The sequence below is a fragment of the Calidris pugnax genome, unplaced genomic scaffold (assembly GCF_001431845.1).
Source record: "Calidris pugnax isolate Ruff unplaced genomic scaffold, ASM143184v1 scaffold20, whole genome shotgun sequence".
In the NCBI taxonomy this organism is placed as follows: Eukaryota; Metazoa; Chordata; class Aves; order Charadriiformes; family Scolopacidae; genus Calidris; species Calidris pugnax.
In genome coordinates, this window is record NW_015094510.1 from 17,485,660 (window position 1) to 17,504,967 (window position 19,308).

A 19,308-nucleotide genomic window follows, 5' to 3' on the forward strand; every position below is an offset into this window, starting at 1 on the left:
GGCTTGGGCTGTGGAAGGGAAAAGCAGCTTTTTGACTTTGTAGCTGTAAGAACAGCAAGGTTCAAATTCTACAGAAGAATTTTCAGAGGCTTCCTGGCTTGGGAATGGAGAGAAGTCACAGTGTCTCTGTTTAATAGTAGGATAGTTTTAATTTCCAGTTCAATGCCCGGATATGTTTTACTTCACAACCATTATTCAAACCATTATTCCCATATTTCTACCGCAGTACGATGGGCAGGCGGGGCTCTGCTGTGCTTCAAGCCTTTTCTAAAACAAGGTACTGTGACTTTGAGTTCACCGCGGGTTTTTAGAAGTCGCTCCTCTGTGTATTTGCATCTAACCTGTGTTTTGGTACGAGAGGCAGGACACTCACAGCTCGGCTCGTGCTGGAAGAGGTTTCAGGAGCATCCGCTGAGTCTGAAAGTACCAAATTTCACAGCACCGGGAGCGAGGTGAACGTTAAACAGATTCATTAGGAGGCCAGTACTTCGACAAGCTCTTAACAAGAGCTCTCGGTGCTTAGGATCTTTGGAAAGCTGCGGTAATTCCTGCTTAGATACTTAAATATAGATTTGAGAGTTAACACTAGGCAACAGGATTTGAATAATTGGAGCTCTCTGCGCATCCGTATGGGTGCTTACTGGGACTGCCCAAGGGACACTAAGAGAGCCCAAGTTGCAGGGCTTTTATGTGTGTGGGGGTTTGGGGTGTACCCTTCTTGGCAGTCCCAAAGGAGTAGGCTTGTAGGAATTTAAAGTGATTAAAGATTAGTCACTTAGAAGCATAAAAATCACCCCTTTTCTTTTGCAGCCCAAAGGATAAAAGCTGTCTGCCCTTGTTCAGAGTGGACCCAGCGCTGCAGCTGGTGATTCCCACACTGGAGTCATTCCAGCTGTTCTCATGATGGTTGGTTTTCCCTCTCTTGTAACTGGTCAGGTGGTATTACCTGTAACTTGATGGACTCGGCGTTAGGACCTGTCCAAGGCAAAAAATAGCATTTGTTATGTTCTGCCATCTTACATTTCCTTCTTTATGCATGTCTTCTTAATGTTCTGCTAATCCCCTACCTCCGTGATACCCTCATTGGAAAGTTGTTGGGCAGCTGGGGCAGTTGATGATGCCCTGAGGAGAGTGAGAAGATGGAGCAGACTGAACTGGAGCCATAATTGCAGGCAATGTTGTCCATATGCGGTTTTTAGGTGAGAGTTTTTCCTCTGGGGTGGCTACAATGGGTACGTACAAGGAGGAGAATGGTCTTGTTGAGTAGAGATGGCTGAGCCCCTGTAAAGTTGCATGCAAAGGTGTAGGCTTGCTGTTGGTGACTGTAGTAGCTATTGATGGCACTGTGAATGATGGTCGTGGCTTCCCCAGGTTGGCTGCTACACCATGAAGAAGTCCAGAGCTCCTTTTCCCCGCCTTTCCATCACACCCAGGTAGTCTCCATTTTCCACCCATCTGGTGCTACCACAGCGGTTTCAGTGGGTCTTTGGTCATCCTGGAGGAGACAGAGGCACTGGTGTGGGTAGAAGACCTGGGAGAGGGCAGCAACTCCATGTTGGTAGAGAGAGGGAAGAAAAGGGCCCATATCGTTTTTAAAGGTGTAATGAAGTTAAAGGCATAACATTTATTACCTGTCTGTCTCTTTCCCGTAACTTCTTTTCTTCTGCTTCCCAAGGGCTAATTGGGCTGGAAAATAACGAACTGCTCAGGGATGATCCCTTGCCCAAAGGGAAAGACAGGAGTGAGTAGGGTGAAAACCCCATGAAGAGCTGAGTAATTTAATGCGTTGTCAGGGAATTGCAGCAGGGTGTAAATGGTGGCCCCTTGGGTTGTGCTCCAAATCTTGTCTCTGACATCTGGTGGCACCCTTGGTCTTCTCAAATCTATTTGATATGAATGCTTTGCTAGAAATCTGCACTTTTGCCCCATCTATGGAGCAAGTGTGAGTATTTGCTCCCCAGCATGGTATTGGGAAGAAGTTGGGGGAATGATTGTATGGTTTGGTTGCAAGATTATCTGTGCTGGGATTTCAGCTCTTGGCATTAACCCCTACCAAACACCACAGCACTGATGTTGCCTGTGCCTGACAGGGGGTGTGTGCTCCTTGAACACACACCCGAGCACTGGAAGAAAGATGGCAGTGCCTTAATTTTAACTCTTCTGACCCAGTAGAGGAACTAAAATGAACGGGGTGAAGAGAGAAGAAAATCTTGTGCGTGTTCCCAAACTTAAAGGAGTCCTGAAGTGCTACACAGGTCCGTTTCCTTCCAGCACTTACAGAGATAATAAAACTCCAGCATGAAAATAGCTCCTCATGGGAAGGTTGTGCTTTGATGAGAAGCCTGGAGCATGGTGGCATTAATGCAAGAGGGGCCATGGTATTGCTTTCAGTGAGGATTTAAAAGCAAATAGTCTCATTCTAGTTGGGTTTGCGAGGATCACTGAGCAAAGCGATGTTTGTGGACAGAGAACCACGACTTCTGAGGTTGCAGGACCTAGTTTTCACTGGGGACACACCTGTGGATGCATTGGGAAGGCCGGTGGCCAATGGGATGGTGTCCACCAGGACACAGGGAGGGTGTAAATCCCACCCTGCGGAGTGGCTGTCGCATTCCGGTCCCATGATCTCCACAAGATGTCAGTGTAGATATATTGGATTAGATATAAAATCCTTGTGCTGTTCTCCGCCCCCCCCCCACCCCTTCCTGGGCAGATTAAGGCGAAAACTGTTTTAGAGCTGCACAATAGGTTTGATTGTGCTCTGGAATGTGTCTCCCCTAGAGGGGCGAAGTGTGGAGCACTGGTGTCCGGGGAGGGGTGCAAGTGGCACCCCAACATTGGAGCAGAGCTCCTGGCAAAAAAAAAAAGGCAGCGCTTTTTTCATATCTTTGTTCATACCCCTTACTCCGAGCTGCGTATGTGTAATATGCAATATTGCACCATAAAGTGCTCTGTGTTTTCCTCAAAGGAAAGCTGGAAGCCTGAGCTAAGACTAGAAGGGCCGTCCTGCGTGGCAGGAAGGAGCTGAGGGTGATTGGATCAAGTCATGCACTGGAGAAGCTTCACTCTTGGCATGTGGTACCTAAAGCTCGCCTTGCTTCCTTACATACAAAAAGTGGTCTTGCAACGTTGAGTCGTGAGCTGTGACCCTGCAGAGAAACCAGGACATAGCGTCCAACCCGAGGGACTTCCCCTTAACCTTTTAGCTCTTTTGCATAGCAGTCCCTGCCTGTCAGAGAAACTTTTTAATGCCTGGCGAGGTGAGTTCAGATGGATGCTGGCAACAGAGGAGTTTTTCCATGGGAGAAGACTCTCTGACGTGCTGGCAGTGGGCCGTGGTGGTGCAGATGCTGACCCAAGCCCAGGTCTGGCCCCGTGCAGGAGGGAGCTCCCCCAGCCAGTCTGGGCAGAAGCCCCTCCTGCACTGAGGGGTATGGAGACTTCAGCCTCTCTTGGGACTCTCCTGGGTCTACCCTGCCCTGAGCATCGCTGGGCCAGCTGAAGTTCCTCTGGGCTACCACCTCCTGGTTGCTGCAGCCATGGCAAGGAAGAGAGGCAGCATGGCCAGCAGCTGTGGGGATGTTTCAGAGCCAGCTTCCCTCTCTTCTCCCTTGCAGCCCCTGGTATTTATTCCCATTTTCCCAATAAAAGCCAAACGTAGTGCAGACACCCCTCCTTCCCCCCCAACCTCTCCTCGCAGCTGGGGCAGTGGTCCCCCCACCCCACGCTGCTGGCCTGGCGTGGGTGGCCCCGCTCCCAGCGCCGTGCTCGAAAGCCACAGGAGCCACCGAGCGATGATTCATTTATGGTCCCGGGTGCTGCACCCTGTCACCCGCCGGGGAGGGAGGGGAGGGAGCGAAAGGTGACGGTATTTGTCAGCGGGGGCAGAAATAGCCACGTTTCAGATTTCACTGGGGAAGTAGGGAGGCAGGGAGGGAGGGAGGGAGAGCAAGACCAGTGCGGTGCTCAGCCCCGTTCCCAGGCCCGCCTGGCAGCAGGGAGAGAGGAGCAGCACCCCGTTTTCCTGATAGGCAAGCATTTGCCCACCTAAATTTGCCCGAGAGGATCCCAGCTGCTCCCCCAGTGTTTGCGTCGTGCATATCAGTTGGAGATGGGGACGCGGACTCCCTCTCCCCTCGGTGGGTTATGTACCAGCTCACTCTGGGGACAGGCAAGGTGGCTTTCTGGGGTCAAGGGGCTCACAAGGAGGCACTCATGTTTTCCTGTCCTCAGCAGGCTCTGCACTCCACTTGACCTGAGGGCACAGGGGAGAGTTATTCTTATTTTTCTGGGGTTTTGCCATTTCCAGGACTCTGCCCGGATGCTTGAGAGTCTCCCCTGAGAGGGGAGAGTTATTCTTATTTTTCTGGGGTTTTGCCATTTCCAGGACTCTGCCCGGATGCTTGCCAGTGGTGAGGGATGTGCTCCTGGGCTGCCCAGCAAAGGGGATGCTCTGCAAAGCTGGGCAGTTTTCAAAGATAAGGGATAATCTTATCTCTAGAGCTGATTTTTAAAATAGAATGAATCCTGATGCTCAGCACACTGCAGCCACGCTGGGTAAGGGAAAAGGTGCAAACAAACCAGCCGCCCGGATTTAAGGGCAAAGCTGTGAGCTTGTTCCTCAGGTTAGCCTTTACCCCCTGAAATCAATGGGGTTGCTCAAGCAAATTGCCATTTTGGGTATAAGAAGACTTTACTGTGAACTGGACCTAAGCCTCCCTGGTGAGGGGATGTTTGCTTAGTGCTTTCCGAGGGGAAAAATGGAACTGGAGGCACATACCAACAGATGCTCCCTAAAACCTCCCAGTTCCTTAGACCAGGGGACCATTATTTATATTTTAGATGCAATAGCCATAACATAGCAGCACATAAAAAATTGTTTTATAAAACTGGATTTTATAAACCCATAAGCTGTAAGACAGAAAGGGGGGAAATAAAAGGAAAAAGGGGGAAAATAAAATATAAGGAATATTCCAAGTTTAGCTTAATTATAAGCTGAAAACAAACATTTCAGCAGTGCTGCTTTCAGTGCGATCAGGGGCTGTGTTTTGCTTAAAAAGGCCCCATGATCGTTGAGTTTAAAACCCCGGGAAACGTCGCTCTAATGAAATTATTGGCAGTTACTTTTTCCCTCTCTCCTGAAAGCAACTCAATACTGCAGTTTTTTGAAAAGGGTTGTTTGAGGACAGTCACAAGATATACAGGCCTGAGTGTGGCAGTGCGATATCAGATTGGCAGCGATGCTGGGCGGCAATATCCAGACCCGGATTGTGCCAGTATCGTGAGGGTGTAAATTCAAGTTTCTGACTGCTCCAGAATCAGAAGCAGCTGCCAGGCGCCTGGAAGGTTGGTTGCCTGAACTCAAGGCTGCAGCCAAATTGGTTCCTCTGTCATTGCAAGCCGTGTGATTTACTAACCATAGAATCATATCATAGAATCATAGAATGGTTTGAGTTGAAAGGGACCTTAAAGAACATCGAGTTCCACCGCCCCTGCCATGGGCAGGGACACCTCCCACTAGAGGAGGTTGCTCAAAGCCCCATCCAGCCTGGCCTTGAACAATTCCAGGGATGGGGCATCCACAGCTTCTCTGGGCAACCTGTTCCAGTGCCTCACCACCCTCACAGTAAATCTCCCCTCTTCCATTTTAAAACCATTACCCCTTGTCCTGTCACTGCACTTCCTGACAGAGTCCCTCTCCAGCTCTCCTGTAGGCTCCCTTCAGATATTGGAAGGCTGCCGGAAGGTCTCCCCGAAGCCTTCTCTTCTCCAGGCTGAACAACCCCAGCTCCCTCAGCCTGTCCTCATAGGAGAGGTGCTCCATCCCTCTGATCATCTTCATGGCCCTCTGGTGGACCTGTTCCAACAGCTCCATGTCCTTTCTATGTCCTTTCTACCAGAGCGGTGGAGAGTGATGAAGGCTGCTCAAAGCCACTCAAGGCACTCCCATGGCTGGTGGGGCTGCTGTGGGTCCTGCTGGGATGAAGTGGGGAGGAGAGGGGCTTTCCGGTGCTCCCCAGAGGCAAGCTGTCCCATTCCTTGTTAATTTTCCACTTCCCCCTCTCCCAGACCGGAAACATCTCCTGCTCCTTTGTAAGCACCCTCTGCAGATGCTTTAGAAGCGACTGGCAAGCTGCCCTGCTGGGGGGGCTGCTCAGCTTCTATCCTCCCCTCCATAAAGAAAAGACCCTAATCTGAGGGGCATTTGTGAGTGAAACAAAACTAAGGCTCCTTTCCCTATATAATAATTTTTAAAGCTTCGGTGAAGCAAGCTTGGTGGTCTGTCCAGGTGCCTGCAGTGCCTCTCCAGCTTGCCCAGAGCCCACTGAGCTGGTTATCCCTCCATTACAGAAGCCATGGAGACCTGACCTTGTGTGTTGAACTTCCACAGGAGCTTTGCCATTAACGTTATTGCTCCCAGCATCAATCCCTGTGCGAGACAAGACCTGTACCCTTCTTTGGGATGTCAGGCTGGAACCCCCCGCTGTGGGGTTCCTGCTGGAGAAGACTTCACGGCTGCGCATCTGCTGAGGAGAGATGTTGGAGGGAATGCACCTTCTTCCAGGCTTCATCGACTCCCCGGGTATGTGTGTACCGTGTAATACGTAGGTTTGGTTTGAGCATAACTGCCACCGGAGGCAGTTTTTCTGCAGCTTGATGATAATAGAACTGACCAAAACCATAGCTTTTTCGCTACAGGGTTTTACCCAGCCCTGATGTTTTGCTGCTGCGCTCTGAGGGTCTGGGAATGGCCACCTTTCTGAAGCTCACCCCGTGCCGGGTTCATTTTCTGCACGGAAAAATGATGGCAAAGAGGGGAGGGCAGCGGGCCCTGCAGGGGCACGTTTTAGTTCTACACCGGGCAAACGAGGTGGGCTTGGGTGGGCTGATGCCTGTCCCACAGACCCCCTGTCCCCAAGCCACTGTGTACCCGGCTGTGTGCCCGCTGGCTCAGGGCTGCAGCTCCTATGGCTCCTCAAGCCCTGAATTTCACAAAATGTTAAACCCCCCCCCCGTGTTTGTGCCTTGGTGGTTGTGTTATTTGGAGGTTGGGAGGGGCCAGGCGAGATGCTCATTCCCAGTTCTCCATGGCCTTTGGCAATAACTTGTTCTTTGTCTCGTCTGCTGCAGCACATCCCCCAAATGGGCGTTTAATCAGATGCCAGTGTAGGAAGCAGACAGCTTTCACCTGCCTTATCACCACCCCTGAAGTATTTACACCATATTTTGGTGTGGGGGGAATTCTGCATCCTTCTCTGAGCCATCCCCAGTCTTCTTCTGTTGCTGAAGAGCTGTGTCAGTAGCAGGAGCAGGCTCGGGCATGGCCAAGGGGGCCAAAGCTGGAGCTGATGCCTGATCACAGAGTTATGGGGGATGTCCCTGCTCCTCTCCAGGATCTCCAGCGTTTTAAGAACCAACACCATCACCTCTGGCCATCAGCCAGAGCTGAGGGGTGAGCACTGCAGTTTTTCCCTCTCACCCAGCCCTGGGAGAAGCGCTGAGAACTATTAATCAGATCTTCTCCTTCCTCCCACTATGAGGAAATGGGGGGAGGAAATGCCATCTCCCCTCCTCTCCTGGCCAGGAAGGGAAAGAGAAGCTGTATTTACTTTCCGCTGCCTCGTAGCTGGAAGGAGGGGGAGAAATGAGGATGTGGAAAAGGAGAAAGGAGAGGCTCGGGGTGTGGGGATCCCCATCCATAACCACACTGGGGTTTGCCAAAACCTGAAGTGGGCAGACAAGGTGAGCAGCCCGCAGTGTGGCACCCCCCCTTGCAGAAAAAACATTTACCAAGTCGTACAGTAACAGTACAGGGCAAACTGGGAAGGCGACCCAGAGAAAAATCTGTCCCATCTGTGATTGTGTCAACGGTGTCACTGAATGTTATTTATAACATTTAATTATTATTATTTTTACTTGTCCCAGTTCTTCCCAGCCGGAGAAGGTCACTCAAGCTGTTGCTCAGGAAAGAAAATGGCATTAAGCTGTTAAAAAAAGAGTGAAACTCCTGTGGTGGTTTGTTGGGGTTTTTTTTTTTGTTTTTTTCATAATGTTGCCATTCTCACTTTGGTGGGTGCCGAGATTTCCTACGCACCTGGACTGAGCGAGAGCTGAGCCTGACAGTTAGAAAATCAAGGAAGGGTGGAGCAGTGCAGAGATATGGAGGTGAGTCTGGGTTAAAGCTTGCTAAATAGAAGAAAAAAATTAAAACAATTTCTTGGCGACAGGCACCAGGGGTGGGTATGTGCCAGGCTGTGGGTGCTGGGGGCTGTGGGAGGGGGCAGCAGCCGGGTGAAGGGCAAAGCTGTCAGAGGGAGCACAGCCCTTGCCTATTTCCGTGTGATGCCTGGAGTGGGGTGAAGGCCTCTTGGAGAAGGGAAAAAACAGCCCTTCCACACCAATGGGATGGGTCTGGGCACCAGATGGGACACACCGGTTCTGGAGAAGGTCACTTGTGGCAGCAGGTCTGGAGGCAGCTCTGGGGTTACAGCTGTGGCTCGCCTCCGCGGTGCGGGGGAGCAGTCACAGCCACTCAAAGAGCACCCCACGCGTCTGACACGTGTGTGGCCTGGGGTTGCTGGTGTCGTGTACCCGAGTCAGGAGTTGTTACTGCTGCAAAAGGAGGCAGAATCAGGCATAAAATGTGAATTGTGGGAAGAAAATGAAATCCCAAGGCAAGTTTCCCCTACTTTTTTTGCTCTCTCTATACTTGAAAAGAGGAGCTGAGGGGCTTGGGACCTTCCACAAGCATTCACCTTGAGTAGTTGGCTCCAAAACTACCCTGTTTTGAGCATAAACTCCTTACTTTGCTGTGGTCTGGTGTGACACTGCCGTGTGGGACGAGCTGTGCCGCCTCTGCTCTGGCAGTGTGACCCTGCCCAGGAGTAAATGACTGCAGGAGCTGTCAAGTAACTACAATAAAAATTAAATGCTGCTGTTAACACACCTCTCCTCGCTCCGATTCTCATAACTAGGCCAGATAGAGCAGCTACTAATTTGAATAGTTTCTGTGGCTCCCCTCAGACAGCCTTTGCAGCAGCAGTCCCTGATTTTAATTGGGCTATGGAAAGACATTGCCCTTTTCTGAACCATTCGCTAGACCTGCTCACCCCCACAAATGGTGACACATGATTTTACTGCACAGAAGCCAAACATAACAAATCAACAAATAACTCGTGGTATCTGATAATCCAGGTGACGTAGGTGAATAATTGCCTAGAAACTTACAGGAAGACACTTGAATGCCAGGTTTTTTTTTGATGGTGACAAATGAACTGTGAGCATAAGGTTGCCTGCTTTGGCTTTTTGCAGGAATGGAGATAAAGATTTGAGCCCAGGACACCTAGGGCTAAGTCAGCTCAAAGGTCCCTGACAAGGATTTGTCTCTGGGAGGAAAGTGCTTCACTCCCCATTAAACCAGTCCTGGGTGGAGAGAGCTACACTGCGCCATGCCATGGTGCTCTTGCTGGGGGGCAAGGGTGTCCACCCCACCCCATGCCACCCTGCAGCTCCTGAATCCCCCATGTGAACAAGATCCATCGTTCATGGATCGTGAAGTCAAAGTGAGGCAACACAACCCTCTACTTTGGTATCATGTACAGCACAAGCCAGGCGGTTTAATAATTTCAATTAGAGCATCTTTTTTTTTTTTTTCCCAGAAAAACCAAGCAGATGAGCCAAACATTTGGGACTTAATAATTTCCAGCAACGGAGAGTCCACAGCATCACCGGGTAAGTTGTTCCGGCGGATAATTATGCTGATGAAGTCAATGGAGTTACTGTAAACTCAAGTTATACCAGTGTGACTGAATACAAAATTTGGCCTAGTTACCCGAAAGGAGCAGCACTTTGAAGTCTCTGTGTGTCTTTAAATAAAATTATTCTCTAGCGGAAGATGCGGAAACGCAAGACTTTCCCTCTAAAGCATACTACAGCAGTCAATCGGGCTCCAGCATACTGCTGGAATATTAATACCAAATCCAAATTTCACCCATGCTTAAGACAGTTAATTGGGCTTACTTTATACATGACTCTGTCTGCCGTCGTTAGGACTATATTGCTGCTGGCTGTGATAACATTTTTATCTGTTAACTTCCAAGCTGCTACAACTAACACCAGCTACTCATGAAATGAGTCAGCTAACTTTCCTTTTAACCGTTTGTTCTGCTCCCTGAAGGTGTTATGAATGTTGTGGTACGATCACGCTGGTCGACACTCATTCCTTTAAAGCTTATGTAGCAATTTCAGTGTCACAGTAGGCTTTCTAAAAAACAGGGTCAGAGTTTTGCAGCAGCTGGGCAAAAAGCCGTTCCCACCCCAGTGCGGAGACCTGAGCGAAAACAATTGTTTTGATTTATTTAAAAAGCATTTTATGATGGAAATTGGTGTTACGAGATCCAGGCTTTTGCTCCCACAGGAACAGTTCTTACAGGCTATCTGAATTATCCAGAAACTGCCAAGGCAGATTTATACTTTAACTGGCTTATAGGGAAATACGCTGCAAACCACTGCAACAAATCATTACTAATCACAATCAATGGGAATGATTAAAGCTCTGAAATCTCTCCTGATGTTGCATTAATGAATGAGAAATGGCATACAAATGGCACTGCAGTCCTCAGTCCCAGCCAGATGTTGTGCCTCTCGTCCCCTCTCTCGCCCAGCGCGCTGGAAGGTCTTCCCTTGAGCTGATGTCCCACTAAATGGCTTTTCCATCCCAAGCGAAATTTCCATGGGAGGACTGGGGACATTTATCTCAGAGAAAAAACAAATGCTGCAGCTTGTTACGCCCTAAAAAGATGTTAACCCCTCTGGACTAGTCACACCCTTACTCAGGTAAAATATTTTCATGCTAGCTAACTTATCTGTTCGCATGTAAAATGTCTGTGGTATTCTTCTTGACTTCCTGTGCCTAACTGCTGGTGCTATGACTGCTATACATGGCCAAGAAGCTACGCTTTCCCACCCCTGACATGAACAGAGAGCTTCAGCGTATATTCATCTTTTTTTGCCTACTTCACAAAAATATTTTGAAGCTTAAGGAGTCTCTCGGATTATGTTTGTTCAGTGTTTCAATAACCTCCTATGAAAATGCTTGCAAAGGATTATTCTTCTTTCTGGTCTGCGATGATTTACTCGTTCCTCCAACTCAATGATTGCTTCATGCTGATTATAAGGGCCATAAACCCATGACACTGAAATGCATCATTTCCAGGGGCCGCTTGCTCTCTTTGCTGAGAGAAAATGAGGAATCACACCCCAGAGGATGTTTCTCAGATGAAGGATGGAGCCCGCTCTCCTGGGGCTGCAGAGCAGGGCCACAAGGTGCGGCTGTGCCAGAAGCCCACTGTCACCAGCACTGACCGGGAGTGGATGGTGATTGATGTCCCCAGGTATATTCCTGGCCAACAGCATCTGAGGAAGGCCCCATAGAGCATAATCCTTCATCCATCTCCTTGGGAGCCCAGAAAGGCTGATGTAGATGGTAGGACAAGGATGAATTTAAGCCCTTCGAAGACAGAAGAGGACAACAGTTCTTCCATGCCTACTGCACTGATGTGAACATGGCTTGCTCAACAGAAACCTTTATAATACACCCGTATTTTATCCTCACCCAAACCATTCAAAATTAATAATAATAATAAAAAAAAAGTCCCAGATTACCCAGTACCTGCCTGCCCATGTCCCCTGGGAGATAGACCTGAGCAGCCTGCTCCAGCCGGGAGGTGGAAGACGTGCCTACAGACATGGGTGCACGCACCTGGTAGAGCTGTGGAGTCATTGCTGCGTGGCGAATACCAGCTTATCGCGTTCTGGGATCCTTCCCCACGTACACCCACTGTACATGCTGCTTTCCTGTTCAGAGGGGAGATTATCTCAGCCTGTAAACATCCCTGTAGCGAGATACCTTTGTGCAACTCTCCTCCCTGTGGCAGAGGTGAGGGTGAAGATGCCCAATGTAAGGAAACCCGTGCACCACAGGACCTGTCCTCCGGGCTGCTCTGCTCCTGAGTGCCCTTTTGAGGCCATCTCCTCCAGCAATAAACCGTGTCCACGTTTCATCTACAGCACCAAGAGCCCCATCAGCTCAGCAGGGTGTTGCAGCTGCTGGAAGAGACGCTGCTGGGAAGAGATGTCAACACCTGCTTTAGGATGCTCCTATATTTCAGCACAGCGCAGATGTCCCTCAAAGGCTGGGGGAGGTGACCCAGATCCAGTGCATCATATCTCCCCAAGGGGTGTTGCTGCAGAGCGGCGCCTCTTGATGCAATTGCTTCTTAGTGACAGGAATGAGGTAGGTGTGTTTTAATGAAGAGCTGCTTTAGCTTCACCGCGAGTCTCCGTGTGGGAGGATTGCCCTGCTGTGGGTCAGCACCGTGGGTGGGTTCACCCCGCTCTTCTGCATGGCCACTGGCCCCAGGCGCTGAAAGATCACCCCTCTGGCTCCGGCCAGAAGTCACCTGAAATCTCTCCTTGCTGGTGGTGTGGTGTTGGTGAAGGAGGTGATGAGCTGGACTGATAATTGTGTCCTCTGTAGAACAATAGATAAGCAAACAATTGAGGAGGAAGAAACCGGCGAGAGGAGAAGAAGAACCTGTATTTCTCCTGGTATCAGGGTGCTAGTGCTTGGCTAACAGGCTGGTGTGAGCTGGGGCAGTGTCAAGACAGAGTGTTTTAACGTGGCAAAAGGGCCAGCTGGTACTGGGGGCTGATCATCTTCCTCCTTTCGTAAAAGTCAAAGGGCTGTCTCCTCAGTCTGGATTCAATACTCACCTGAGAGGAATCACGAGTGCCTCCACGAGCATCTAACGCTTCTGTGAGCCTACAGAACAGCCCCGTGTGTGCAAATTTCAGCTCATGGGGTATCACAGGGCATTTTCTGCTTCATTTTTTTCATCGTATTCTTAAGAATTCTTCATTTTTACCCTCAGTTGTTACTTATATAGTTAGAGGAATGCACTTGCAGAGGATATTCATCCCTGGCATTCGTCCCAGGTGACCTGGATGGCCATCTAAGCGCCTCCATGTCCATGTCTGTTCCTGCCTTCATGAGTCCTTCTCCCATGGTGTAGCTTCTCTTGGAGAAACCTAGCATCTGCCTGTAGTGTTGCTCCTCCATTCCTGGGAACAGTTTTTTGATTTGCATGTTTGAGGGTGTGTTCTGCCCTTCTGTCTGCCTGGTTCACACATTCTCGCTGCTGAAATGATCCTCTGACTCTGAGGTGACCGCGAGATGCTGTGTTCGGCAACAACACGGTTGCTCTTCAAAACCTTTCCTGCTGCCTCTTGGTGCAGCATCGCTTTTGTGAATCAGTGTCTCACTTCTGATGGTGAAGAGTCCCATTCAGACTCAAGATGATGTTGCTGGCACTGAACATAGCTGTTTTCTCAAAAGTCTTTCCTGCTCCTATTTAATCTTTCCCTTTTTAACAGTGCGGATTGTGCACGCTCCGCTTCTCAGTAGGTACTAAAAGCCCTTGTCTGAAGAGTCTTGCAAAGAGGTTTTGCTTCTTTTAAGTGAAGCAGCTCTTTGGAGAGCCTGAGCTAGTGTGTGTGTTTCTTTCCGTGCTTTAGACAGTCTTTCACACTGTTTCCTCTAGGTTCATTCTCGGTACTTCTGGGCATCTCCATGGACTCCCACTCTTGTGTCCCCTTTCTACGCACATTGCTTTAAAATAGTTCTTGCTACCTTCACAAAAAGACAAAAAATCCGCTCACTGAGGTCAGTGCATTCCCGGGATGCTTCGTAGCCCTGGAATCCCTGGTTGCTGCCTCGAGGTTCCCACTCTGCCGGTCGCCCTGCCTCCCCAGTTGCTCTTTGCCCTGCCTCTACTTCTGATATGAAATCAGCGTTCTCTGCTGGCAGATAAGGTGAGCCTGGCGGCAGAGCGGCTAACGAAGATGAGGTTCTGTTATAATAACAGGTCAACAGGTGAAAGGAGCAATCTACCTTACCCTGTAGAGATGGGAGGACCAGCTGACTCCATCTGCAGCTCTTCCAAACAAGAATATTCTGTTTTCCTAAAGGCCACTGGTAATTTTGACTACAACGCATGTCGGGGGATCAGGCTTTAAAGTCCTTGTCAATCTTTTCTCCCTTTCTACTGACACCAGTCCATTTTCAGGTCAACATTTTTTGAGTCGCTATTAAGTGTATGACACTGACATGTCATTTGGAAGTAAATTCAGTAGCAGAGGTTAAACAACACTCACAGATTACTGATTTCTGTAGCTTTTATCAAAGTAAAGTACACACATGCTTTTCTGGTCTTTTATTAATACCATCAATACTATTATTACATGGTACTATCAAACATACAATTGTACATTTAGCCGTGAGTTTATTTTACAGAAAAGAAGATGGTTTGCAGTTCCAGCTGAAGATCTCCCAGGCTAAGAAATGGTGTTGTATGTAGCATGGCTGCTGGCTTCGGTTTCTTGCGCGGAATGATGTGATTCACCTTTGTATAAAGAAAACGCACACTCTCTCAGTCTTCACTGCTCTTGGGCACCTGTAAGTCCTCTCAAAACTTAGCAATGTGTGCAGGTTTTGCATCCAGCATTGAAGTGACAGCAGTAGCCAACATAGAATCATAGAATCATAGAATGGTTCGGGTTGGAAGGGCCTTCAAAGATGATCTAGTTCCAACCCTCCTGCCATGGGCAGGGACACCTCCCACTAGAGCAGGTTGCTCAAGGCCACATCCAGCCTGGCCTTGAACACTTCCAGGGATGGGGCATCCACAGCTTCCCTGGGCAACCTGTTCCTGTGTCTCACCACCCTCATAGTAAAAAATTTCTTTCTGATATCTAATCTGAATCTTTTTTCTTCCAATTTAAAACCGTTTCCCCTTGTCCTATCATTACACCTCCTGGCAAAGAGTCCTTCCCCAGCTCTTCTATAGGCACCCTTCAGGTATTGAAAGGCCACTATAAGGTCTCCCCGGAGCCTTCTCTTCTCCAGGCTGAAACATATTGTCTTCAAACACAGAAATTGCTTCAAAAGTATAAGTTGATATTTGATGTAGCTTGGATCAGATATTTGACAGCCCTTAAAAAAAAAAAAAAGGAATTGATTGACAACTGTGAAGGCAGATTACTTTGTTTTAATACTACTTTGAGGGAGGGCTTTCTAGGTCAATGTCCTCTCGGTGGTGTGACTGTAAAGTTTGAGCCAGAGCCAAAGCTTAGGAACTCTTTTGCTAATTGACGTGCTCTGGTGTGTGATTTTGTGAAGGGCTGGGATTACCCTTGGAGAACAAGCCCGGGCTATTGAAGCAGCTGAACGTATCTCTCTCAGCCTGCAGGGTGGGTGGACTTTGCACCCAGCTGTAGAGGTGTGAAGGTAACTCATGGCCAGCTAAGCACTAGCTCCTCGATGTTTTTCCCATCAAGTCAAAACAGAGGAGCGCTCGGCTCTCCTGGCTTTGGATAAAAGTGAATTTTCTCTGCCTGTTTTCTTCCTCAGCTACAAATGGAGCTGAAGATGGTTGGCAGGGACCTAAGCATTAAGTTTTAGATGCCTGAGTGATGCAGGTGAATCTTACCCACACGTTGAGCTACTAAATGAAGCTGCATGCAGGCTCTTAAACGCCCATCTCCCCAGAAGCCTTGGCCGGCACAAAAGTGACTTGAAAGCCGCTCTTCCACCTTCTGACAGGGAAGATTGCAGGTACTTTCCCCTTTGCCCGGAGATATTGTTAGAAGGCAGCAGAGGCCCGTTTTACCGCCATAACAAGTTAATTAACTCCATTTTTCCCCAACTAAGCTGAGCAAGGGTTTTGTGCAAGCCACATGCACTGTATTGAGAAACAGAGCTTTTCTCCCACGTTCTTGCTGTGCCTGCAGTGATATGGCTAACAAAAGCTGTTGTCCCTCCCCCCTCAAAAAAAGAAAAAATATAAAAAAAAATCATCCTTCTGAATTGTTTCCAGCAGCCTGGGTTGCTCTTTTTGGTTTCTAACTAAACTCGCCGCCTGAGAAGAAACCCCCGTTGCGAATTGCCTGCTTCCCCCACCAAGCCCTGGGTGAATCATCCACCAGGGAACAACGTGGTGACGCCGCATGGCTGAGTGTGGCAGCTGCCAGCCTGCTGGCCTCGGCTGCCGCACGGCCATGCCCAACACGACAGCTCTGGTGGGTCATGCTTTCAAAATTTTGGCCCTTTCTTCCCCCCCCTCCCCTCCCTCACCCCCAAACCAGTTGATTCAACCAAGATGTGCCACCAGGCTTTTGCGAAAGAGGTCTCCAGGTAGTTTTTTGCAGCAGGGTGGCCCGTGACAAAGAAGCATACAAAGCCCCTGCGAATCAGGGCGCTTGCTCTGGGGTGTACTCGGTGTAGGAGAAAAGTTCACGCGCTGCTTTTCTGCGCTCGGCTTCTGCCAGTGCAGATCCAACATCTCGCAGCTTCGATTCCTGTGAAGCACGCTCAAAATATTTGTCACAGGCTGCTTCTGCTGGAAATCTGCGGGAGGAGAGCAAGCTGTGCAACGCAGCGTGCCAGCACGCTTGTGAAAAATCCCTTCTGGATGCCTGTCACTGCTCTGCTCAGCGTTTACCTTCGGTCTCAGTATAGCCATTTTCTCGACCTTGCCTTTACCTCCATGGCACTTACCCACTTCCTTGCTCAGCTGCAGATCTCGTTGGCTGTCTCAGCCACCGCTGCACAGGCAGCAATCTGTCAGCTAGAGAGTAACCCCGCTGAGGAAGAGATGTGCTGGCTTCCTCTGACATTGGCACATGAATTTGACTAAAATATCAAAGAAGGAATCCATTGACGTAGGTGTTTTTGAAGACCCGTTTGCACGACTTCGCAGACATTACTCAAATAGATGGTTTTTCTGATCACCGTAGTAAAAAAAAAAACCTTGGGATTGATGATGGAGGAGGAATCGCTACCCACACTGTAACAACGGTGCTTGGGATGAGGAGTTGTGTAACTGGTGTGCCAGTGCTCCACAGCTAATGTTTTGCAAACCACCCATCTGGCCACTGAGCTACACTGAGCTACCACCGAGTCTCCTTTCTTACCTGCAGCTGGATCAAGCTGCAAACCAAGGAGTGGATGGAGGTGATCTGGGTGACTGCTTCTGAAGGTACTTTCCTCAGGGTTGTGCTAGGCCACAGAGAACTGTCTTGTCCCTGCAGAAACGAGAATCGAGGGGAAAGATTATAATGCAGACCCATAACGCTGCAAAACTGCAATGGGGCAAAGAGACGTATTCCTGAAGATCTGTCAGAAAAGCAAACAAAAATGAGAGCTGTTCTGGTGAGTCAGAAATATTTGCCCATCACTGTCTGCAAACTACAACCTTTGATAACCAGTCAGCTACTGACAACTTTGAAGTACTCAATGGGATGTTTTACAATCATCTTCCCTCTCAGCCTACCAGATGACGATAGCTTTTTAGGAGCATGATGACGTCTTTTTGGACTTCTTTGCTTTTGTCCTCTCTCTTTGTTTTCTTCTCCTTTTCTTATCTCAGCAGTTAGGCCCAGTCTTGAACTACCTCCCCACCCTTCACAGAGACCTCCATGAGATGACTGAACATTGTCTTCTTCGCTCTTCCTCCCTCTCTTCAAGCTGCCAGATGCTCAGCACTGGTTCAAGTTGGTGCCCTGGAGGCGTCTGAATGATGTAGATGCCAACACTGTAAGATAAGAAGTGCAAAAATGCAGTTATTGTCCATTGGTCAGTCTCCAGGGTGACAAAGCTGGAGACAGTTGGTGACAAACCAAGTCATCTCCACAGCCTCGGGGCTATGGGGAGGGTAAGTCCTTTCCTCACCTCTGTGCTTTTTGGCAGGCTGAGGGATGGAGCCTGGCTGGTTTGGAGAGCTGACTTTGAGCGGGTTACACGCTGCTGTGCTGGATTTCGAGTGTTGCCCTGGAGGAGGCTGTACGTCTGCTTCACACCCCAAGTGCCCCTCTGCTAACAGGGGATTGAGGAAGAAGGGTCTAGACAGGGTCAGACGGGTGCCTGTATTTGCACTCGGGATTTAGTTCCAATATTTAAAAACCCCCTCATTAGATTCACATGATGGAGCAGCAAAGAAAGTGCCTATTTATGGAGGCTGAGGAGAATCCACAGAGATGTGGGTTGCTGTTATTTGTCTGAATGGTGCCTCCTGACATCACGAGTGGCTGGAAAGGCTCGTTCAGGAGCAACGGAGAAGGCAGCTCTGCCTGGCTCTGTTAGAGCCTTAATGCAACACTTTCAGCATCCAGAATTGCATTTCTTGTTTTTCTTGACAGAAGTCTTATTTTGCAGAAAGTTTCATGTGCAGAGAGGGTAATGCTTTTTGAGTCTTCCTTGCTTGCTTGCAAAGTGACTTTTCAACCGCACCATGGTGACTTTACAAAGAATAAGATTAGGTGTATATGTAGAAGAGAAAAAAAAAAAAGCTGTAAGAAAAGATTTCACTTAAAAAAAAGATTGTAGGAAGATATGATTTGAAAGGAAGACACATCTGGAGAAGTAATAGGCAATGCTGCTTTTCTGCATGGAATTTCCTGTAGTGTAAAAATGCAGTTTTGCAACAAGACTATACAAGGCTCCTTCTTTTAACAAACCAATTTATGTTAAGGATTTTTTTTTAATTGATTTTTGTCCCTTGTCTGTTTTATTTTGATTCCTGAGTCCTGTATCCAAACACCCAGTGGCCATCACTACTGGGTCCAAGCAGAACGCTAGCAAGAAAAGGTGAGGGTGCCTTGGCATTTATTCAGGTGGGTCAAAGAGAGAGCAGCTGGCTGCCTGATACACCACTTCATCAAAATCTGGCAGTTCCTGGTATCCCCGAGCCTGTCAGTTGATGTGTTGTGCCTGGCTGTTCAGGATGGAGCACCACCAGGTGAGGGCTCCTTTGCCAGCTCCAAATCTTGTGTCTTTTTGCAGCACCACCTGGCTTTGCTGGAAACACTGCAGAGAAGCAGCCCAGAAATGCTTAGTCTAGACTTGGGGGTGCTTAGGGGGGGTTGCAGGGCAACATCAGCTGTGTCCCAGGATAAAAGGGACTGGCTGATGCGTGGCAGAAAGTGAGGTACAGGACCAGATTTGCAACACACGCTCGACCAAGTGGACTTCGCTTCAACATGAACTTTGGAAATGCAAAATTACTTCTGACTGCACCAGGGGCAGGAGCTCTGGATCCATTTGGCCATTAAATCCCTGCAAGGCACACCGTGGTGGGGAGGTGAATGTGGCCAAGATGAACCCTCTGGAAGACACCCATGCAGACCTGCTCTGGACACTGAGGAGGTTGCCCATTGTCCCTTGGAGGTACAGCTGTGGGACGACAGTCCTTC